At 44.0% G+C, this 12,325-nt stretch overlaps 1 protein-coding gene across 2 annotated transcripts in view; it reads left to right on the top strand.

Moving 5' to 3' along the window:
- The window catches only part of LOC8029176 (polyamine-transporting ATPase 13A3), a 99,330-nt gene that overhangs the window by 34,920 nt on the left and 52,085 nt on the right, over positions 1 to 12,325 (top strand). For both annotated transcript variants that reach the window (XM_040215561.3, XM_040215560.3), the window contains exon 2: positions 12,037 to 12,133. The gene's annotated coding sequence lies outside the window, so the exon portion shown is untranslated. The remainder of the gene's footprint in view (positions 1 to 12,036; positions 12,134 to 12,325) is intronic.

The raw sequence follows: 12,325 nt of genomic DNA, 5'->3' as shown, positions 1-12,325 counted from the left end.
AGCCTGCTGAGCTTGCTTATGTCACGAGTGCTAGAATGCAGAAATGCTACTCGAACAAGAAAATTTGAGATTTACCGAGAGCCTTCGGCTGTACGATATTACATCTTGGAAAAGGCAAGTTGGTTTACAATCCTCGAACATTTTAACATATCTCGCACTCCTTCGAATTCGTTTGGCGTCCACCTGAAGAATGGGGGGTTAAACGTTTCATCTACATTTCAAGCAGCGGTGTTAAAGGGGAACTCCGCCGATTTTTTCGTATTCTTCGATTTGGCTGGAAATTGGCATATCGCATCGATAACCCTTTCTCAACTAATAGCCAAAATGTTTTATATAGATAAACATGTTTCGTGAAGTTATTAAATTTTAAAGTTACGCCGGCAGCGAGGTTTCCAGAAAGCGATTCTCTACTGATAACAGTGAAACTTTCCTACTTTTCCCGTACACGTCACCGGCGGGCTGGCGGACGAGCGACTCGGGCAGCCGCGAAGCGGCTTCCCGGGCGCCAGAGATCAAGATTATTTTTTCGCAGCCTCATGGTTGACAGTTTTTTGCAATATCTAGCAATCTGTGCTTGGTGGTAGAGTGCCGGGAAACAATGCCAGAAAAAGCTTCTTTTTTACCTTTGTTTTCGTAGGAGAAAAAAAAAAAGCGCTCCTCGGCAGCAGTGGATGCCTGCCACGTCGAGGTGCTTTTGCGCGAGGTGTTTGCCGAGAGAACTAGTGTCACATAAAGCCTTCTCAGTTATGCTCGGAATACTTTATAGCCGCGTGCTGCGAGTTGAGCAGCCTTCTTCAGCTGGAACTAAAGCCACTAGAACGTTGCAACAGCTTCAAAAGCGGCAAGCGCAAACTGAAGCAGGCAAGGACCACTACGAATCTGTCCTAAGAGGAGCGCTAATAATATCGAGAAAAAATAGTGCGCTTCCAATAGCACTCGACATTTGGCGCAGCCAGATTTTTTGTTCACATTTCCTTCGGACATCTTTCTTTTTTTATATATATAAACACTATGTTTCTTTTCCACATCGTCAAGTTCGGGCTAGTCTCGGAGTTCCACTCACGCGGCCGATCTGTTAAACACGGAAAGTAAAACGTCTAAACAAAGTTTAATTTTGAGTTTAGACATGCCTTTCGACAGACTACTATTCGTGTCTCGTATTACTGAGGTCTAGGGAGCAGGTGTTGAGCTCCATTACTATACGATAGAGCCATTGCCTGGTTTGTCAAATGGTTCACGTGCAATTTTCTCTCACAGAAGAACTAGTGAAAAAGTATTTATTTTATTCTATTGCGGAGAAACGTTTTATAGGGCTGAAAGCCTTTTTTTTCTTTTAAATATGAAAATATTTATGTCGTTGAGGAGAGGCGTGCAAATTTACAACTGATGGAGGGTGTGCAAAACTAAAACTTAATTTTAGGGAATCATATTTTGAATTACACTTTTCCCCGTGTGCACTCGTGGATGACTGTTTGATAAGCATGCTGCATTATACTGCAACAGTAAAAAAAAATATATATATATATATATATATATATATATATATATATATATATATATATATATATATATATATATATATATATATATATATATATGTAAGTTTGTTTGTTTTTTGGGAAGAGAAGGGTTTAACTTTTGCTAACTTATTTTGAATTAAAAATGTTATGATGCATTTTTGTACTTCACGCAATACTGCATTTTCAATTAAATATTCTTTATTTGTATATGAATTTTTATACGCCTTTCACTGGCATTTAGATTTGTAGCTTGGTGGTTGCGGAGTTCTTCACGAACAGTAACCTGTCATTCTTCCTTCACCAATGCAGTTCATTCTATTCTTTAGACGATTGCAAGCAAGTCAACTGGCCACCGCCATGTCTCTGCCATACTTGGGTAGTAATTCAATTACAGTAATTGAATTACCGTAGTTTATTTACTTTTCTTGGTAATTTGGTATTGTAATTAATTACTTTCAGCTAAAATGAATTGTACTTCTAATTTAATTACTTTCTAGCATCAGTAATTCCAATATTTCGGGCACAATTACAATTACTTTTGCAAAACTTCGCGGCGCCGACGGAACCTCTCTGAAGCCTCGGCGCTCGCACAAGCGGCCTAGCTCTCGGTGAAAAACTCTCACACAGACAAGCACTCACACACACAAACAACATAAATAGCGTCGCGTTGTTTGTTGCTTAGTTGCTTACACTGCGGGCTGAGAGACAATCCTCTTTGGAGTCTACCTCAACGGCGCCGTGTAGCGCCGTCCGCGGTGCGAACAGAAAACAATAGCGTAAACATGCCAAAATATTGAATGAGAATAAATTGAGCTTCAGCTTTCAGCAGAGGTTGGAAATTTTAATTCTCCACGAAGTTATTTTTCTTTCTTTTTTGCCAGTTTTTACGCCCCTCTTTCGGTACTGTCGCATATTTGTATCTTTGTACTATTTTCAAGTTTATTTGTTGTTGGTTTCACTACGGATAATATTTGCATAAACATTTTGGACACTGATCTCGCACCTGTGAATATTGTCACCAATAATTCGGGAGCCCCCGATTCGGTTCTTATATATTTCCGAGCCATTATAATTTCAACTCAATGTAAATAATTTACAATAACATGATGTTTGTATTTAAATGTGGTCAGATTAGCGCGTGTGGATTTTAGTTTTTTATTAACAGTCGTAAATTATTCATATATAACTATTTGTCACATGTTTATTTGCCTAGCTAACAAAAGTCTGCCAAGCCAATGTTTTCTTTAGCGATCTGGTGTCTTCCAGCATATGAACTAATTTATTATTATTTATTAAAAATATAAGAACGTAGTACTTCATTTCATAAGGGAAGGCGTCTCTAGGGGACACAGGTAGAAAACGAATGGTAAACAAAGTGATATCGATATCTTTTTTTAAAGTGCGTTGCAGAACATCCCAGAAAAATACAGCATCCCAGCAGTGGATGAAAACGTGCTCGACTGTTTCTGGCGATTTGCATAGCGTACAATTTTCTGACCATGGAACAAATAAACCCTTTTCTCTGAGCCATGATTTTGTAGGTAATACTAAACAATGTAGTTTAAAAAAGAAAGTTTTTGCTGCGGGTGGGATGCACATCTTTTTGACTCGGCATAGGACATCGCAACTGGATCCACCGTCAGCCATCGTTCGGTAAATTGGTAGAGGAAACAAAATACTTAAAAGATCTCTTGCCAACTTCTTCCGCGTTACACTCGTTAGGTAGTCTCTAGTAAATCTTACCGATAAAAACTGAAATGCCTCGACCACCTTTTAAATATCCGACCAGTACAGTTTCTTGGTATCCACCCGAAGATACAATATAGTCAGTAAGAGAGCTTGCCAGTCTATTCTGTACTATTTCTCGAAGAAAGGGATGTTCTTGGTCTCTTAGAAAAAGAAAGCGGGAAACCAATTGGCGAATAAACATATGCGGAAGTCCTATCCCTCCGTCAGGTACCCGGCGAAACAAGTTATCTCGACGCATTGGTTCCCAAACAGATTTCCATACGAAAACGGCGAACACCCTATGCAGTCTTTGTATATTTGTCCGGGCACAATGCAGTACCTGTAGAACGTACCACAGTTTAGCCGCCAAAAATACGTTACAGACTGTGGAACGGGCGAAAATTGACAAATTCCTGTGGGACCAGCCTTTCGTTCGTTTTTCTAAATCGTTCGCCACTCCAGACCAGTAGGTCCTGCTGTTCCGGAAGTGTCTTAAGGGCACTCCGAGATAGTCACAGGGAATACAACTCCACTGTATGTCTTCGTAATGTTCAGGCGTCGTGGCCCACGCTCTATGCCAGAATCCTTTGCACTTTTCTAAATTCACTGAAGCCCCAGTAACCTCACAAAAGTTACGTGTGAGTTCAACTGCCTTGGTCACACTTTTCTTGTCTTTGCAAAAGTAGGCAATATCGTCTGCATAAGCCAAGACCTTAATTTCGGTTTTGCATAAAGTGTAACCGTAGACGTCTTTACTTCTAATTATACTTTGGCATAGGGGTTCCAAATACAAAGTAAACAGTAAAGGAGAAAAGGGGCAGCCCTGGCGAACTGAAGAACGCACTGGGATGCTCTCTGTGACACTGTTATTTATGATTAAACTTGTGGAACAGTTGCGGTAAGACATTTGGACACCCTGAAAAATAATATCTCCAATACCAACGTGCGACAAAATCATGAACAGAACGGTATGACAAACACGGTCAAATGCTTTCGCTAGATCAACTTGGAGCATCGCAATTTGGTCGTTATTACTCGTGACGCACTCTAGTACACTTCTCGCAATGTGAACATTGGTCTGTATAGCCCTCCCACGAATCCCACAAGTCTGGTGATCCCCGACTAAATCACAAATAACATGTTGTAATCTGTTAGTCAAAACTTTTGCGAAGACCTTATAATCTACATTGCATAACGTGATGGGCCGATAACCACTCACGTGCAGGAGTTTGGTTTTGTTGTCAGTCTTTGGTATGAGAATAGTATGAGTATGCAAAAAAGAGGGGGGTAACGTGTTTGCCTTGTAAGCCTCTTGAAAGATTTCTAACAAAATGGGAGCTAAAGCATTTTTACGCAGTTTATAAAATTCCCCTGTGATACCATCTGGACCAGGAGTTTTTCCTTTCGGAAGGTCATCAATGGCTTTTTCTATTTCTTGTAAGCTGATGGGTTCCTCAAGCCCCTTTCTGCACTCCTCATCTAATTGGGGCAGTAAAGCTACCAGTTCCTTAAGGTAGTCGTTATCTATCGATGAAGCACTTTTCCCAAACATCTTTCGGTAATGTTTAACAAAGACGTGGGCTATGGTTTCCTTATCTGTGATTATCAAGTTATTATCTTCTATTTCCGTAATTTCTTTAGTTATGGCATACCTCTTCTCCTCCTCCATTGCTCTTTTTGTAGGCTGTTCCCCCATAAGATATTTATCTGTGCGCGTGCGCACGACAGCTCCTTGGTAACGATCCTGGTACAATGTATCTAATTCGGCTTTCATGCGAGTTATGTCTTCAAATCCCTGTCCGGGGTTTGTGCATTCAAGTTCGACCAAGACGCGTAAATTACGTAGCAGTGCTTTTTCTGTTTCTGACTTCTCAAATTTCAGAATACTGCTCCTCTCAATTGCTAACTGTTTTAAATCTTGCTTATATAGTTCCCACTTAACAAAAATGTGCTCAGTCATTTCTCCTACTTGTTTTAAGAGATCATTAGAAGTGGCCAGAAAATGTTCGTCTTTTAGTAGTTGGCAGTTGAGTTTCCATAGCTTCCAGTTTATTTCCTTTTTTCTTATCTTCTTCCCTACTGTTAACGAGAGCACACAGTGATCAGTGAAAAATACTGGATCCACCGTATAACTCCCTAGACAGTTGATAAGGTCTACGGAACAATAAATTCTATCTAAGCGTGCGTGAGAGGAGTTTTGAAAATGCGTAAACTGCAGTTGCTTTCCTCCTTGTTGAAATGAAGCTGCGTCAAAAATATTGCTCTCGTCAACCATATTTAGCACTATTTGTGCACTTTTGTCAATGCGCGATTTAGTAGGCGTCCTGTCTGCTTCCTCACAAACACAGTTGAAATCTCCTAGAAGAACTACCAATTTGTTACAAATTAAATAGGGTCGTAGATGATAAAAGAACGCTACTCTCTGATTAACGTCATTTGGTGCGTAAACACATATTACACGCCAATATACGTCAGTAACTCGAAAGTCGCACATGATGAAGCGCCCGCAAAGATCTGTCGTGACCATTAATTCAGATAACTGAAAGGACTTCTTAATAAACAACATGACACCGCCAGAGAAACCAACAGCATGGCTAACACATATTTCGTACTGATGGAGGAAAATATTCAAGGCATTTTCTACTTGTTCCTCTGTTGACAATTTTGTTTCTTGCAGTGCCTCAAAGTCAAAATCCTTATCGTCAAGGAGGCGCTTTAAATGATATTGCTTTTTGCGGGAATTGAAGCCTCTAACATTCAAGGTCATAAAACGAATGCCCTCGTGAGAAGGAGGATGGGGAGGAGGTAGGGGAGGTATGGGGGTGAGGGGAATGGGGGTGGGGAGGAGGGGTTATATGATCATCTAGCGCGCAAGTGATGTTTTCCGCTTACTCGCGATGGTGTCTGGCGGTACTTCTTTTTTTCGTTTGCTCTCATTAGTGTCCTTTGATGTGCTGAGGGTTGTGTCCATGGTGGCTTCAGGGTCATCTTCGTTGTCGTAATCCGTGGGCTTGCCTGCGGGGTCCGCCGACTGCCTCGGTGCTTCCGATGGTTGCGGAGTTCTTTCGTCGTTACACTCCTGTGTAGATGGAGCTTCACCTTCCGTCGCTACGCCGATTTGAGGCGGTTCGGTGTTCTTCTCAGCCGACGCCTGACACTCATTAGGACTTGGGGGCGTGTGTTCTGCTGTTACCCCTTGGGTGGGAAGGATGTCTCCACTGGCATCCACAACCTCTGAGATGTCCATCAACAGCTCGGAGTTGGAATCTGCTTCAGCGCCGGGGCCTCGAAGTATGCTTGCGTAGCTGGAATAGCACTCATCGCTTTGGTGTCCGTATCTGTTGCATCGGGCACATTTTGGAGTACGACATTGTCGTCGAATGTGGCCAACTCTCTTGCATCTCAGACACAAGGGCGGCCGTCCGGACATGACGACAAGGGTCTGCGATCCAGCAACTTTTAACAGATGAGGAATGCTTTCTGAAGTCGCGGTGTCGTGAAGAGTCATGCAGACCTCTCTGTTCATTGTCTCCATGTTCTCCATCCCGGGAACGCGCCACTTCTCTCTCGCGACACTCCGCACCGTTCCAAAAGGCGCCAAGGCTTCAGCGACCTTTTTCTCGTCCAAGTGCAACGGTAGCCAGAGAAGTTTGATCTTGACATCTTTCGAATTGGGATCAATAATGAGGCACTTTTTTCCTTTTACCCTGAGTTCTTTCACCGCCTTTAGCTTTTCCGTGGCTGCAGGATTTGCCATCGTTGCCATCCAGAAGTGGCTCATTTGGAACTGCCCGAGGGACAGCACGTCACTCAGATCTACCACATCTTTCAGGCCGTCGCGAAAGTCCATCGCACGGTAAGGTCGACCAGTGAGGTCAGCATGAAGAAACACAGAGTTAAGGCACAAAGCTGCCGGCGGAAATCGTGGAAGCAGAATTCGGTACTCGTCTTGGCTTACCGCCTGAGCCTGGGCATTTCCTGGGCCTACGGGTGTCGCCACAGTATTCTCCGGGTGCATCATTCGAAGATCGTTATTTCCATTTAAACTTGAAGTACTGGGGTTTCCTCGGCCTGAGGCCGATTGATGATTTTCCTTGGAGATCATGAAAACACGTCCGTTCGAAACGGCGTCTTCTTCTTTCTCCTAGCTCCTGGGGCATATCAAAATTGGGGTATCTCTTTCCTTAGTAATAATTCAGCCGATAGACTGTGAGTTGGAAAGTTTGCTGCCGATTTTCCTCTTGCAAACGCACTCCCGGGTCGAAGTCGGGATGCACCACGCATTGGCGACATTCTCACCTAGTAAAGAAATCGTACGTGTGCATATTCAACTCGAAGTAGACACGTCGCGCTTGACGTTTGCGCGAGCGATGTCTTCAGCCGCAAGGGAGCGACGGCTCGGCGACGTCTTCGTGCAAATCGGCTTGGTGGTCGGGCGTGTCGTACGGGATGGATACCGATTCTTTTGACAAGTCCCAAATTTCTCTTTTAAAGGCAGACAAAATTCGCCGGTACCGCGAACGACAGTTCTGAAATAGAGGTCCCACGCCCGTCGTCCGCTGCCATCGCCGTCCCTGCGAGTCCCACGATACGCGAAACGACGCACGCACAGAATGCTTCCGGTTGTCTGTGCAACTTTTTTTTTCAATCAACGTATTTGCAGCTTTTTAGAAGCCACAAAAAATGGGTTTCATATTTTTTTCTATTTTTAATATTGAGTGTGTGCTTTCAGTGACCTACGACTTTGATTAAATTTGGTGGTCGCATCGATACCTTAGAAAACGGCCCGTACTGCGGAAAAGAGAGTGAGCGAGACTCGAACCGGCCAGTTCTTGATCGGCGGTTTTCGGGCGGAAAGAAACCGAATTTCGAGCCGCAAATTCTGTTCTGGGTAGTTGAGCTGGTTGAGCTCTCATATGTCACGTACAATTAAAAAACTCGGCGAGCATAAATACCCTGTCAGTGTCCCTTTAAGTCTGCCAGCGAGAAGCGCAATCCGTATCGCGCTCGTGACGTCAATAGTTCATGTACGGTCAAGGGTAATGTAGTTGCGAGCCATGCCGTTTGGTGACGTCAACACGTGACAATCCCGCCTATTGGCGACGTGAGCGGTCGAAAGCGTCGCTGTGATCGGTCTTCCACGATAGGCCGAATGCTGACTACGACGTCAGCAAAAGATTTCCCCGCGACGGAAATAAGAGGAATGGAAGAACTTCAATTTTTACGGTGTTGGCAGTGTTGGTTTGAGAGTGATATGATTTCAAGCTTTCACCATGCTCTTTAAAAACACCAGCGAACTTGTTGTTCACAAGGTAATGACGTCACGAAAGGTAACCACAGGAGGGCGCCACCGAAACATCTCGCCGCCAATACTTCGTCTGATCTTAGCATAGACTATTGTTAGCCGCGCATGCTAAAAGCGCGAGCTAGTTGGTTTGGATGAAGCCTCGGCGGCTGCACGAACGCTCGTGCAGCGAGCAGCCCAGTCAAGGCAGTGTGAACGGAGTAGAATAATTGTTTTATAAAAATAATAATAAATCGTTTTATTTTTCTCGTGCCCACAAACAACCTCTTAATTTACAGTGTGATGCACTAAGCATACATGGAGTAAAACCTAAAAATACAGGAAACAACAAAGTTAAATCAATAAAAGTCACGCAAAATTACCATAATGCAGAACTTGATTATTGATTAGTTCGCAGACATCCAGTCACGTATACATAACATAAACTCATGAGGGGATGAAAAGATGTCGAGGTTAAATTTTTGTGAATCATAAGCAATTTGTATCCTTGACCACAGCGGACAAGCAAGATGGATAAAAAGTTGAAATGTTTCGGCTCGGGCGAGAGGGAACATGAAATTCAATAGTTTGTAATAAAGCCGCGAATTTACAGTGCCATGAACAACTTGGTGATGGAATAGAAATTATAGTTTACGCTAACTGGCGCTGCTTCTGACGTGCCGGCGTTCCAACGGAGTAGGGAACGTGGCGAAAGTGTATGAAGGCTCCCCACAATGGAGCTTCACAGACAGCCACCTGCAGGCATAATTTTGTAATCTGTACATTCGTTTTAAAATTAGTTTTCTTCCCTTTTCTGCCGGCAGCCCAGAAACCCTGGACTATACTACAGTTTATGGGCTGAATAAGGGTGGCCATGTGGGTTAGTGTGTTCATACTGACGAAAAGGCAAACAGCGCACAGTAAACGAGGACTAAAGGAAGTGCAAAGAGGGCAAGCGCTGACTCTCAACTGAAATGTAATCACATGAAAACAAAACAAAGAAAACAGCAACCCCGCCCACGTCACTTGATACATTCACCACGTGTCTAGAAAGACATTCTCTTTACTATACTCAAGCCCACTGACGTTTGACTTGCACAGTTCGCGCCTGCTTTGATAATTGCAAGCGCCTCTAAAATTTCTCTATTCAATATGTCCCTTCCATTGCCAATGATAACAGTCTTACTGAGGATAGGTTTGCACCCACATCCATGACAACGCAATGGCAGATGCCCCCTACAGCTCCCACCACCGATCGCAACGAGAAATTGCAGAAATTGATTATTGATTAGTTCGCAGACATCCAGTCACATAGATATAACATAAACTCATGAGGGGATGAAAAGATGTTGCCTTTTCGTCAGTTTTCATGTAATGTTTTCTTAAATTTCAGTTGAGAGTCAGCGCTTGTCCTGTTTGCACTTCCTTTAGATCCCGTTTTACTGTGCGCTGTTTGCCTTTTCGTCAGTTTATGGGCTGCCGGCACAACATAGACCGCATCTAAACAAAGAAATGAGGGCAACCATTTCGTTTCCGTACCCCTTTAAGCTGATAGAAGAAGCTCCGCCTTCAGCGCGAGCTTTCTGCCCTTGCTTACACAAGCGTGCACGCGCGGCGCCCAACGAAAGCACGGCGGAAGCCAGAGCTTTGGTGGAATGTTTCTCACTTTACGCAAACTTACTGACACTATGTGACCCAACTATGCTGACACCCGGCTCTTTGCCGCGAGGGTGCATTTTCTTTCAGACTCTCCTAAAGACCCCCATCCTGGGAAAAGTGGCACCATTGCTCGAAACACGTGCCGCGAGCCACTTCTGGGAAGAACATGGCGTCTGAAATCTAGCTCAGTGCTGCCCTGTGCCGCCATGATCTTCCCAAAGGTTGCAGGTTGCACGTGCCTCATGATTCGACGCACCTTGCGCTACTTTTGAAACATGAAGGGGCTTTAAAGCTCATTCACACTGCCCCATTTTCTTACGTTAAGTTACGTTACGTATAAGTCACCGAAACATTCGTGTCTCGAATGTCGCGTGTCATGCTTTCTTCTTGAACTGGTAGCCTCGCTTAATATGAAGCACAGAGGTCCCGGTGACTTCAGCGTAATATTTCGGAACGTAACTTAACGTAAGAAAATGGGGCAGTGTGAACCAGCCTTTAGTCTCTCCTATGTGAAACTTGATGACGGAGTAACGGGGGTCGCATTCATGTCGTAGTCACGGGGTGGTACACGTATGTACAGGGTGTCACACAAAAAAAAAAAATTACAGTTAATTTTTTATTTATTTATTTTTTTTTTTTTTTTTTTTTTTTGCAAAAATTAACTACGCATCGCCGAACGCTCATTCTCCGCCCAAAGGTACCTCTAGAGATCACAACCAGATGCCAAAGTTTCAGTCCGATCCGATGCCTTATTCAAAGGTTATAACTTATAACTGATTTTCTGAAAAGTTCAATGGGAAAATGGCGGCCGACGGAGTTTTCGGATACATGGGGCTCTATGGCACCAGAAACCGAAAACGGGCAAAAATGGGCTCCATTTCCCCATTGATATTTTCAGAAAATCACTTATAACTTTTGAATAAGGTATCGGATCGGGCTGAAACTTTGGCATCTGGCTGTGACCTCGGGTCCATATTACATGAGCGAATGACGTTGTAGCGAACAGCGACATTTGAGCGAATCGACGTTTTAGCGAATAACGGGGGCGCGCGGCTTATTACAATGATGAGCCGCCGAGACTGTCTCTTTTGTACTAAGCTGCCGCAGACTGTCGCCGCTTCGCGGCGACAGTCGGCTCATTACAAAAATGTGAACCCATTTGGCCCACCCGAAAACGAGTGTCATTCGGTGAAACGTGGGCGTTCGCTAAAACGTCATTCGATCAAGTGAGTGCCTCCCGCATTGGGGTAGTGGATGGTGTAAAACCGCTGCAGTGACAAGAACAGCTGAACCTTGACAATGTCTGGAGCTCAGCGCTTGTCATGTGCTCTGCCACTGAGAGATCAGTGTGCTCTGCCGACTCGAGCACGTTGCTAGGATGACCACCGCTCATTCTAGCTGTCTGCAAATTAAAAAAAAAACAAAAAAAAACGCTGCCTTCTTTTTTTTTTTTTTTTTTTTTTTTTTTTTTGACGCGTGTTTGTAGGTTAGGAATGCCGATTATTTTGATGAGGTAATTATAGTGAAAATACAAAAACTGTTGCAACACGAGTGCAGTCAATCATCTTGTTTTGGCTCCGATTCTCAAGAGAACGGAGAACAATGCACAAAGCAAAGCGGAAACGAAACAGTCGCTGCGCTGAGCCGTAGGCGCGACGCAGTTGCCGCCCAACACTTCTTCGCGCGCCCATTTATTCTGTCTTTTTTCGCGCAAAGGTTGAGATTTCGGCAAGAAAAAGCTCGACAGATAATAACAAACGAGCAAAAGAAAAAAAAAGCTGGTGAAGCATCGACGCAAGCCTTCCCCGACTCCCGAGCGGATACACATAACCTTATCTCTTGCAGTCCTAATCGGCCGTCCTTATCAGCCACCGCCAGAGTACGGAAAGCTCCGGCCTGCATAAGCAACTTGGTCCGCGCTGGCTATGAGAACCGTCGAGGCGTAAGTAGAACTTTTATTCGAAACGTTTTCTCGGCACTTCTTTTCTTCCTTCGTGTGATTTGATTTGTCATCGCACCGACGTCCACCATCGTACGCTTATCGTGCGTAAGCTAGACACGGATTCCGAACTCAGTCGAGTCGGTGCAGAACAGCGGCTATCAACAGTAATTTCAAGCAGTGTCGATCACTGAC

The sequence above is a fragment of the Ixodes scapularis genome, unplaced genomic scaffold, assembly GCF_016920785.2.
Source record: "Ixodes scapularis isolate PalLabHiFi unplaced genomic scaffold, ASM1692078v2 PGA_scaffold1__304_contigs__length_218370807, whole genome shotgun sequence".
In the NCBI taxonomy this organism is placed as follows: domain Eukaryota; kingdom Metazoa; phylum Arthropoda; class Arachnida; order Ixodida; family Ixodidae; genus Ixodes; species Ixodes scapularis.
Note: the sequence above shows the minus strand (reverse complement) of the source record. Positions and strands in the feature narration are given on the sequence as shown.